The 12,092-nt window shown below is 43.5% G+C and overlaps 1 long non-coding RNA gene across 1 annotated transcript; it reads right to left on the reverse strand.

Moving 5' to 3' along the window:
* Positions 1 to 497: 497 nt before the first annotated feature.
* LOC125742094 (uncharacterized) lies at positions 498 to 10,302 on the reverse strand. Its single transcript, XR_007398008.1, has 3 exons — positions 9,969 to 10,302; positions 3,539 to 3,695; positions 498 to 1,428 (listed from the first exon to the last, which is right to left on the reverse strand). It is a non-coding gene; the product is annotated as an uncharacterized LOC125742094 (long non-coding RNA).
* Positions 10,303 to 12,092: the final 1,790 nt, after the last annotated feature.

Raw genomic sequence — 12,092 nt, forward strand, 5'->3', positions numbered from 1 at the left:
CAAAAGACTGAAGAATGATAAAGCTTCATTGGATTGTTCTGCGCTGTTCGTTCCCTCTGTGGGCGATTTCTTTGGGGCCCTCAAGGCTGGATTATGTGGCAGAAGGATTTCAAAATGATGAAGACGTCAGTACAACAGCGAAGATACAATTGCAGGAGAAGGAAGAGAAAGTCAGAAGCCCCAGGAAATTCACTTCAAATCCCTTATTTATGACTCTCTGATGCTCTGAAGAATTGGAATTTTGCATCAAGTGTGTGAAATGAAAACGAGGTGCTTTGAATTGACTTTAGAGAATGAGCACCTTTTATTTTATTATTATTTTTCCAAGCACACGGCAAACATTCATTTACATCCCAGTGAACCGCAAACAACAAACGTCCAGGAAATGTCTCTCTTTGTGAAACACATAGCTCCTTTTCAGTGCCGCTCTACAGAACATAAACAAAAAAACAAAATGGCAGCTTCGAGTGAAACCCACCGACAATGATGTGACTGTGAAGATAGAGACGATATCAGACGTACACAGAGAACAATAACTCACAGAAGTTCAAAGCTCCGGGGCCATCCTGCCTACACACGCTGAGGGAAAACCTCTGTAGGTCTCATTCCATATTCCAGTGATAGAGGGCATTTCTTCATCACTGGAACACAAACATCACTAACCTTTGTTGGTAAGGAGACTTAGCAGTGATGCAGATAAGACATCATCGCAGCTGCAGGCGTCCATGCGGATGCCTGAATTCTACAGCCTTTCATCACTCATCAGCGATTGACATGTTACTGTATAAAATGTGCATCACCACTAATATTGTGTGAGCAAGTACAGTCTAGAAAACGCTCACAGTCCAAGGCTGCATTTTGTCAGGAGGGACATTGCATTTTTCAGTTGTTTTATGGACTATTTACAGTTACCAGAGAAATATATGCTATTGGAGAAATAAAGACAACTGTAAAAAAACCGAATTGTACAAGTGCTCATTTAGACATATAAGAAAAATAAAGGTCAGTGGAGGAAGTTGTATAGGCCTTTTAGTGATCAAATTACTTGAAGTGATCTTATAGGGATTCAGCTTTAACATCTAATTGGAGCTTTACTGGGATCGTTAAGTTGAGTCATCTATGTAATGAAATTATTGCAATTTTATCTAGGAGAAACAGCACAGAATAACCGCAGATTAATTTGAAAATTTCAATTTCTTCTGGCAGTTTCTTCTTCTCTTCATCTTTCATCATCGTCGTCGTCGTCATTATTTACCTTGTATCTATGACGTAAGCCCACCATCATCATTTCCTTGTTTAGATCTTTAGGTACCGATGCATAACAGCAATGTTCTAAGATGTGTGAGCCCTGAGATGTTGACCTCTTTATCACTGCTGCTGACAGAGCTCCAGGTTTCCCATCGTTCATCCAGCAACAGTGATTGACTTCTGAAAGGGGTTAGAGAGACATTGCAGCTCAGCCAGTGATACTCCTTGTCTGGCTCCTTGAGAACAGCCATCTTCTGACCAGCACCTCCACTAACTCAGGGTGGATCATACTTTGGCTATTTGCATTGTGGTGTAATCATCTGGTGTCAATTTTTCCAGCAATGAATAATGCTTTTTTCCTGATTCCTTGAAAATCTCTGCACAATCCATTTTAACATCTTTGCCGCATAATGTTATGTACCCAATAAAATTTGATTCATAATGGAAAGTCTCGCATGTGAGAATGAGGCCCACCAACCACAATCAAACTTGTGTTCTGAGTTGCTGTATTTGAAGGCACAAACGACACAGAGGAGCAGAAAAAAAGCACAATATCCCAACAGGAGCGGCATCTGATTGCCTATGGATAGGCCCAACGTGGAATCTCTAACCCCACTGCTCAGAGCAAGCCTCATGTCCAATCACAAGACTCACTGCTTGGTGACTGTTGGCGTGTTAAGAAATATGCCATGCCTTCCGAGCACTGGCGAAAACTACTGTACACTGGCTAAACCCCAGAAGGTGGAGATTTTAGGTCCTTAGGGTTCGAAATCCAGACCAAGATTTTGTTCCGACCAACTAGTTGAGTACTCTGTGACTGAGACTCTTTATACTTAACTGGTTGGTTGAAACAAAATCTTGGTCTGGATTTGTACGCTCTGGACCTGAAATTGCCACCTCTGCTAAATCCACTGGGCTATTAAACGTGCATGAGTCAGATGATTGGATTCACCCTCTTTTTGTCCCAAATCAAGCCTCTTCACAGCTACTGCTCTGACCAATGAAGTGACTTTTCAAGCACAGTGCATTTAACAATTAAGCCACAACACTTGACTACTTTAATTTCATTCCAAGCCAATTTTGAATTACAAGTAACATTGTTTGTTTTCAGAACTCCGTGATGACAAGGCTTCTCCTTTTCCAGTCAGAGCTGGGAGCTCCAGTAGGTTTTGCAGATCTCTGTATGTAGCACCATGACAGATACCTCATGTGGTCAAGCACTGGGTAAGGTAACATCTCTGACTCCCCACCCCATACAATATAATAGATATAACATTAGAAACAAACATTTGCTTTACATAAAACATTAATTTCAAGTAGCGACAATCTGAAACACAAATATTAGTTCTAAAACAGAGTTTTTGTAAGTTCAGTGACAAGCATCGGGCACTTTTTAAATCAGCAACACCTCTGCAATAACATAAAATGCCAAACATTTGTGCTTAGCATCCGTTTGGCAAAATGGCAAAGAACAGAACTGAATGAGTCAATCAAAAAAAATATGACGATAAAAAAGAAAATGTCTGTCTGGAAAATATGTGCAGATATGTTAAACATTGATTTTGTTATGAAACCAAAAAAAATGCAGCATTATTACAGAATTAAGTGACATGTCCCAAAGCTTTCTGTGACCACTGTACATACAGTCCTATTCTACAGACTCCAGACCTCTGTGTCCCTGCATAGGACAAGCAAGTATAGAAAATGGATGGATGGATGGATGGATGGATGAATGGACGGATGGATGGATGCATATGTGGACGAATGGATGGACGGATGGATGGATGGACGAATGGATGGATATGTGGATGGATGGATGATGGATGGACAGCCTTATTCTTCATAATACCTCTGGATATGTCCTACCTGAAAGTTGCTGCCATTAACCCACAGATGGAAACAATTCGGAATCCTTGGGCAGAAATTCCTCTGAACACAGATCACTGCTTCTCATTTCTTGCTCTCCTCTAAATTTCTTGGATTTTTTTTCACTGACCCAGTTCCCCTCCAAAGAGAATCGGGTTTTTGGTTTAACAAAATCACAATCTTCCACCAGTTCTTGATAACTGTTCTTAACTCCTTTTCATACCGACAAGTCAGGAGACACTATCATCCAAGGTTACCCATTTCGCTTCCTGGGGAGTAACAGCCCTAAAGTGCTCATCACCTTTAGACCTTTGTGACGGCATGTCAAACATCTCCTCAGCTTTCACCACTTAACTTTCAGCTACTCTAAACAGTAAGGGTTTTGGCCATGTATTCCCCGAAATGTAAACGTTGCATACTTTACCGCACAGATCTGTTGAGTCTCATCGTAGTGGTCTGAGAGAGAAAATCAGGTCCAGTAGAAAGCATGCAAATCAGTTACCTCAGGATCCCAACATGCTTCTGGGATCAAGTGTCGCAAATGCCGCAGATGCGACAGACTGCGAACAGGAACCAGGATCCTAAAAGGAAACCAGGTACATTTATTGGCATTTTTTTTACATTCTGTAACAGGAATCACATGCATATTAAAGTAATTCGATAATCCTGCCTTCCTTTAAAATGCCTAGATTACACCAGGATCGGAATCTTTATTGTCACATGACCAAGGCCAGTGGACACAGCTCGCTTTGGAGACACCAACAGACGACAGTTACGGCAAAACATGGACAGGGAATAAATACAAGACACAAAATACACAACAGAGAGGTATAAGGGCAAGGTAGGTGGCAAATACAGAGGTTTGTGGGAGTTTGTGCAATGAGATTAACGCAGGTCAAATATAGACAACATGCATCTATACATATCATGCTATTTAACAATGTTGGGCCTTTCAGGTCCAGAAACTACAAATCCACCAGCTGAGTATTCTGGGACTTTGAGTCTTTATGCTTAGCTTGTTGGTAGAAACAAAATGGCCTGGATTTGTAGCTACCGGACCTGGAATGCCCATCACTGGCTATCAGAGGAATAGCCCATGTGAGGCTGAAGTGTGGCAGCGCATTGCGACCTACAGCAAGTATGACTGTTCCTCAGTGGGCCTCCTGTGCTCAAAGCTGAGGAGATGCTGGTGTTACTCATCTCGTTGTCTATGAACTGGATTTTCATACCTGGGTGTCTGGTGAGGATGGGTTTTGATTCACTAACCACCAGCCCTTCATCTGTGCGCATTTTCCTCTCGCTTTCAGGTTCTCACCAACTGGTGCTTCAATCACTGCTCTCTTTATCAAGATGAAGCAGGAGCGGCGTTTTCTGTCAGTTTGTTTGTTTGCATTACGCTGGACTTATTTGACCTACTAATTAATCTGTTAATAAATGTGGTAGTTTAATGAAGAGTCCTCTCTGTTTCACTGCTCTACAGAATAGACTAAGTATTTTTTTTTTTTTACAAAAATTACGGAACTAATTACAGACATTTATTCAGTTTGTCCTATGGCAGCTGCCATAACCCTTCCAGAAGCCAATCTTCCCAGTAAAGAGTTTTGCAGCATGTGACCCCCTGTTGCCGATCAGTCTGTAAACCACAATCACTCCACATTACCAGACGACAAGCCGTGTATTGTGAGCGGTACAGCGATCCAATGACTTTAAAAGGCGCGTAGCGTGAAAGGTACAGCGATGTTACGACTTTAAAAGCCGCGTAGCGTGAACGGTACAGCGATCTAACGACTTTAAAAGCTGCGTAACGTGAGCGGTACAGCGATCCAATGACTTTAAAAACTGCGTAGTGTGAGCAGTACAGTGATCTAACGACTTTAAAAGCTGTGTAGTATGAACTTAGCATTAATAAAAATCTCCTGCCCATGGACATCGAAATCTACAGAGGGGAACCCCTTCCAATGATACTCTTTTACCCACACGCCAAGTCAAAGTGCAAGAAGAAAAAATTGCCGCAAAGAGGTCAGTGCTGCCAGAACAGGACTACAGGCTCTTCTACCCTGGTCTGCGTTTCCGTAATACAAATCTGTCCAAGAGTTATCTGTCCATTAAATCTGTGCATATTTCTATTGAAATATGTCAGTGATTGGGTAAGCATTTTCATTTGCCACATAATTTTTCAGCAAACACGCAGACATACAAAAATCACATTATGAAACCATTTTTTCTGACTTGAGGCCTATGGTTTGACTTCCTGTCAGTCGGCAAAAATCTGCGCTACCCATACCCACTGAAAGCAGTAGATGAAACTCATCGTATATGTGTACCCACTATCTGATTCGCAACAGAGAAAAAATATATATTTTCTCACAGAATGACATCAGATAAGGTCACAGTGGAAACAGACCTGCACAAAGAATGAAACCTGCTTTGAAATTTTACAAGAAACACATGGGCAACCTTTGCGAAGTCAAGCAAGTGAAACAGAAGAGCAACTTAACCCACAGGGGCGGCAAGGCGCTTATCTGCGAAGAAATGACCACGCTGCTATTGGCTAGGCAATGAAATGATCATGCTGCTATTGGCTAGGCGAAGAAATTACCATGCTGCTATTCGCTAGGCAATGAAATGATCATGCTGCTATTGGCTAGGCCAAAAAATTACCATGCTGCTATTGGCTAGGCGCTTACCATGACCTGGCAAGGCCAGAAGGGCATTTCAGTCCACCTTGCCAAGACATCTCTCTTGTTACATTACTACTTGGCCCATGCCACCTTCTTCCACAGTGCTGATTGGTTTCTTTGGAATGTTTACTCCAGCCATTTGACCAATAGGAATATTCCTACCGAGCATGGTTTTGATTTTTAAACATCCTGTCCCTAGCTGACTCACAGTTTCACATCAGACAAATACAGGCATTTGACACATTAGATCTTCTTTCCTTTTGGAATCCCAGAGGGATTACGTGTGGCCTTGGTGAGATCTGTAATCAAACCTGCTCCCCACAAAAATAATTGATTAAATTCCTACCATGTCTAGTCTAAACAGTCTGAAAATTTGGTTATAATCAGTCTTCCGGATTTGACAAGTTCCTGGCACTGGAGTAACAGTTCATATCCAGTACAAATGAGAGCTAAAGACACGATGCATGCTGCAGACACCAAGCATACTGTAGATCCTAAACATACTATAGATCCTAAACATACTATAGATCCCAAGTATACCACTGAACCCAAGTTATAGATCCCAAACATACTGTAGATCCCAAGCACACTGTAGATCCCAAACTCACTGTAGATCCTAAGCATACTGTAGATCCTAAATACACTGTAGATCCCAAACTCACTGTAGATCCTAAGCATACTGTAGATCCTAAACACACTGTAGATCCTAAACACATTGAAGTCCCTAATCACTCTGCAGGCTTTAGCTCTGCTAACAGGCCCCATACACATTGTAGGAGCCACAGACACATCGAATGAAGCCTGAGATCTGCTGAAACCACACCCCCCCCCCCCCCACACACACACACACACACACACGCTCACAAAAACCTATTTCCTTTTCAGAATTCCAGAAGGCAGCTCTTCACAGCATTGCTATATCCTGGAATTATGCCAACCAAGAAGGTGCACTTCTGAACGAAAATTTTCTTTTGTTAATTACTGTGAGTTAGAACTGAAAAGCATATTCACAGTAATCAAGAAAGAACAGGCACACATTCAGTGATATAGTGGAATGTGTTTGGCTTCATTTACGGTTTCACCATTTCAGTAACAAAGAATCTATCATGTAACTTAAAACTGTAATGTTAGCTGTACTGGAGCTTAGTAACATTGCTGATTTGCCTCATGGACAGTAATTTGATTTTAACTGTTTTTTTTTTTTAATACGGAAGAATATATCTAAGGAAACTGTACCCCTTCCTCTACATTTGTGGCCGAGTAGTCAATCGGTAGGAACCTTAAAGACTGCAACGGGAAAGAGGGGGGTGTTGGGGGGGGGGGGGGGGGGCTAGTTGTTTGCAGTGTCAGTTTGAAAGTCCTTTTTAAGTAAAAAGAAAAGAGACAGTATGACATTTCCATCCACTGACGGAATGAATTTCGAAACCATTGATCAGCACCCACTTATAATGGGGTCCCAGCACTAGGTATATTGCCCCCCCTCTCACTACAGGACATGTGTCCATGCACGCAAACAAAGTCTCTCACCCTTAACGGTTAAATATTACAGATGCACCATGTATCTTTTTGAAATATCCTTAAGGAACACTGTCAGAGTTCACAGGTGCGGACGGGCAGGTAGGCGGGTAGGAGGCAGGGAAGGACGAGGCAGGCAGGCGGAATATGAGGAAAACTGGGGATTTATTAAGGGGAAGACAACTACGGGGAGAACGGGGCATCAACTAACATCAGGCTAACATCAATGACGGAGAAACGGCAGGGCAAGACGTGGACTGATATGGACGGAAGACAGGGCGAAATAACAAGACACAGCTGGGCATGATTGGGACAGCACATGTAGATAATCAGGGGGCGTGGCACACATGTAGATAATCAGGGGGCGTGGCACACATGTGGATAATCAGGGGGCGTGGCACACACGAGGATCGGACGAGCCGGGCGTGACAGTATACAATATCAACTTACCTTATCATAAAAAAGGAGAATTACAAATTGGACACTGAGCAAAACAGATTTGTCAGCCAAGTAAATATATCATTTGGTTTCCAGTGCAAAGTGACTGTCGCTGAGAAGGGGCCCGTCGACCCTCCATGGGGCCCTTTATCCCTGTCGGCCTCAGTGCCAGGAAAAACACCTCCAGCATGGCACCAGGGAAAAGCCGATCTCAGAACTTGGAACCGTCATGTCAGCGGAAGTGGGACTGGCTATCGTGGACAAAAAAAAACAAAAAAAACATACTAATTGCTACATTAACAGCAGTAGCAATAAATATATTTGTAAAAGCATCATATGAAAGATTCTTGCGGCTAATGCTAATTGGGTTACATCTCCATCAAATCAATGGTAAAAAAAAAATCAAAAACGTTACGTACCCGTCATCTTAAGAGGATTCGCCATGAATTATTAATGTTGCTTGATGTTATTATTGAGCGCTAGGTTGCATATGCAACTTGTAGTGTCTTTAAAAGTAAAAAACGCAGATAAAAGCGAAGGATATTCTTACGATCCGCCATAACGGTTCACCTCCTTTTTTTCAATTTTTTTAATCGTGAAGTTGGAACATACAAAAAAATGGCCTCATATTAAAGGATCAATATTCCCTAAAGCCTCAGGCACAATATTAAGGAATAATATGACAGTTCACCCCGTACTTTACTCTCACTTCTGCCTGCGTAACATTTCCATTCCGTTATTTTTTGAACCTGGTGGAAGCGCGGGCCAGTTCTCAAAAGGTACCAAGCGAGAAGCAGCACCAGGACCAGCTCTGCATTGGTATAAACCAGGTTACCGTATCACCTGACCCTAGCTGAGCTTCTTAATGAGTGTTAAGCAGATAACACCGATCGCTACTGTACATCCCGCGCACATGTGGATATCTCCCTTTGGATGAGTGACCACCACCTGCCACAAGACCCATCTGAAAATACACCGGACCCTTTCCTGCATCACTCCCTATTTCAGACTCACCATCAAATCACCACAGGAAACAACTGCTGTATTGAACAACTACCAAGAAGTCATGCATCATCCTCCGAGAGATGCCTCCCATTCCGTCATGCTCTCTGGCTCTGATGATGCCTGACCTCAAAGCCACCAACACTGGAACATAAAACACTTTATCTCTCCCCCCCCCCCCCCCTCCCCGGTCATCGATGTTATGGAGGAATGTAGCACTCTGATCTTCTGTGCATCTGTGCTTTTAGAGGCAACTGAGCAGTAAATGTAACCACACACACCACTTCTATTCCACTGCTGATGGCATTTATTACGTGTCAAATAAAAATCCAATAAAAAAATGTAAAGAACCTGTGTAACTCTACTGTCGCACGAGGAAAATGATTCAGAGTATTGGGTCTGCGGGGAAAGACAAATATTCTCAATGACGAATGAGTGACATTTTATATAGGTAATTACAGTCCGGTACCGGCTACTCCCACTGCCTGTTTCTCATCATTGCTACACACGATTAACAGCTGGAACCAAACGCCATGCAGAATTATAGTCTAATAAGATCCCGGTTGTAACTGATTAAATCTCACGCTAAATAAATATCCTTCAGACGAATTCTATACACCCTGAGACCCGTATGTCCTGGTTCCAGTTCCAGGCAGCACAGTATTTTCTTCACCCCAATAGGATCATATGCAGATCGCTAAGTTTGATAAGTCACATGACATCGCAGCATTCCTGCCAAACTGACCCGTCAGTGACCCGACTGATTTTTCGTTCACATTAATAAATGGAATTTAATAAATGTTTGGCATTTACTAAATCTAACAAACAAACACTCAACAGAAAATCTAGTTACACATGAGCAAAAATGTTTTTTTTTGAGTTATGCTTTCTGGTGGACATGCCAATATTAGGTCCCTCCAGACTACAGGGGGTTTTCTGGAATAACCATTACAAAAATCATACATAAACATATAAAAACTAATAAATCCCTGTGAGGACCAGCTTCCTGTACCCTGGGCTCCCTGGGATAAGCTCATCATGACCTTGTACTGGGGTTATGGGGGTAAATACTGAGGAATATTCAAAAACACCAGACAAATACAAGTTATCAAGTTCTCGGTTTGCATTATGCACATTCTGCCCTTAAGCCAGCTGGGCCTCAAGCACAGTTAACAAAGCCCCCCGCTTTTTACTTTGTGCCATGGTTCGGAAGCTTACTTTCAAGTGGCCGCCTTCATCGGTATGATAAATAAATCATTCGTAGCTCATAAATCGCTGATATTCCATTAAGCCGATATCATCTATATAATCTCAATAGCGCTCTGTTTGCTGAATAACTTGGCAACATGCCTCATCTGTCATACGGCATCCAAACGCACTTAATGATCTTAATCCAAAGCCACAGTTTCCCTGTATTAATAAAACACCCACTTCCTGGGTATTTGGATGCCAGAACTAAAGGGAGGAGACCCTGCACCACCCTCATTACAGCGCGGTTCATTTTGAAAGCATTAAAAAAATTAAAGTCAAATTTTTCGGCTTTGAAAGCAACTTACGAAGAGCGACAGCACCATGACTTCATTTCAAATCACATCTTTGCACGCGATGGTGCCCCAGACAAACGTGGGAAATTACCCACATTACCTAGCAGCCCCCTTCAAACAACCACAAACAAAAAGCAAACAACAACAAAGTAGAACAGAGGGTTTCTCCCCCAGGCCGTCTTCACTGAATCAGCTCCTGAGGATACGAAGGAGAAAAACAGAGTTCACTTTCATACAGCTGGACATGCGTTTCTGCTGTTGTTTACGTTTTAAAATCTGAAACTCATACACGGACGGGGGAAAGAAGAGGCGAATCTCCCTAAACTCGATTTCTCACTTTGTATGTTCCTTTCTCTTTGCGGACGGTTTCCCTTCTGGTTTCCCAGCCGCAGAGGAGGACAGTTATCTTGACAGGCCTGGGAATCTCAATGAGAACCAGCCATGAACAGAAGTAGATAAAATGAGTGTTGTTTTCTTTTTTTTGTGTTTTTTTTTGAAGTGGGATCTTTCCTCTTACAGTGTGTGGACGGGTCAAACGGAGGGAAGGGGGTCTCACTTTCACAAAGCCGGCACAGATTGGAGGTCTGGGCCTCATTAGGGCCACAGTCTGCCAAGGCAGGCCAGTCAGTAATTGTGGGTTGAACTCTGACTCCCCCCCCTCTCCCAACCCCTCTCCCCAACATCCCCCCCATCCGGGATAAAAAGCGGTCTGAGAAGTGCCAGAAAAAAATAACAACCCCAAAGTGGGAGGCCAACTATTCCCATCGACGGGGGGGGGGCTACTCACTAGACGCCCACACTGCACATCCCATCCCTCCCCCCCTTGCTGCATGGACACGGCTCCTTGGGGGTCGAGGAAATGGTGGCTCACTGTGTGGAGCACAACACACACACACATACACCCACCCCCCCCAAGCAAACTTCCTGTCGTCTCTCTCAGGGACCAGCTCACTCTAAAACCCCTGTGCAAACATGACGATAGATAGAGAAAAGCACACCCCCCCCCTCGCCCCACCAGCCCTCACAAAACTGGCCTCATATGCTACCCTGGTATGGATTATAAACCGATATGAGAACCCTAAAGAATAACAAGCAGGGCCTCTGAGGTCATGCGGTGTGGCACGGGGACAGACTGTGACTAATGCAGAACAGCAAGTGACACACAAAATATGGGAATGGAATGGAGTGAGGAGGTCTGAGCATAACACAGACCCCCCCCCCCCCCCCCATTAAAAGAGCAATGAGTTTTTATCAGGCCTGGTGTAGCCAAAACCAGGGGGGTTATCAGCATCTTGGTCTCCCCAAGGGAATGGGTATGGAATGTGAGCAGGAGTCGTGGATGAACTCTCTTTGCTGTCGTGTAAAATATACATCGAGAAAGTGACCTAAGGAGCCTGGGGCCCAGATGAGGGACTTGGTCAGAGTACCTGCTGCACAGGGTGCAAAAATAAAACGATTATCGATTTCCTCCTAATGATTTTTTTTTTGCCAGGGTTTCGAAGCAAATGCTATGGAAATGAGTCCCAGGGACAAGTTGGTATTTTCCCACACAGAGCCACATACCAGGCCTCCTACGGTCATTTCTAGTGGCGGAGTCAGGCCGGCCACGTAGATCAGCTAGAGCATGAGAGACTGGAAGCTGCTGAAATGCATTTGCAAAGTAGCCGAGTGCATATGGACGCCGTCACGACGAGCGCGTGTAATATTCTGCATGCCTAGCATGACGCTGATCGGCATTTTCTTGGCTGATACCACGGAAAACTGTTTTGCTGTCGACTCAGCCCCTTACCACGGAATG

The sequence above is a fragment of the Brienomyrus brachyistius genome, chromosome 5 (genome assembly GCF_023856365.1).
Source record: "Brienomyrus brachyistius isolate T26 chromosome 5, BBRACH_0.4, whole genome shotgun sequence".
Taxonomy (NCBI): domain Eukaryota; kingdom Metazoa; phylum Chordata; class Actinopteri; order Osteoglossiformes; family Mormyridae; genus Brienomyrus; species Brienomyrus brachyistius.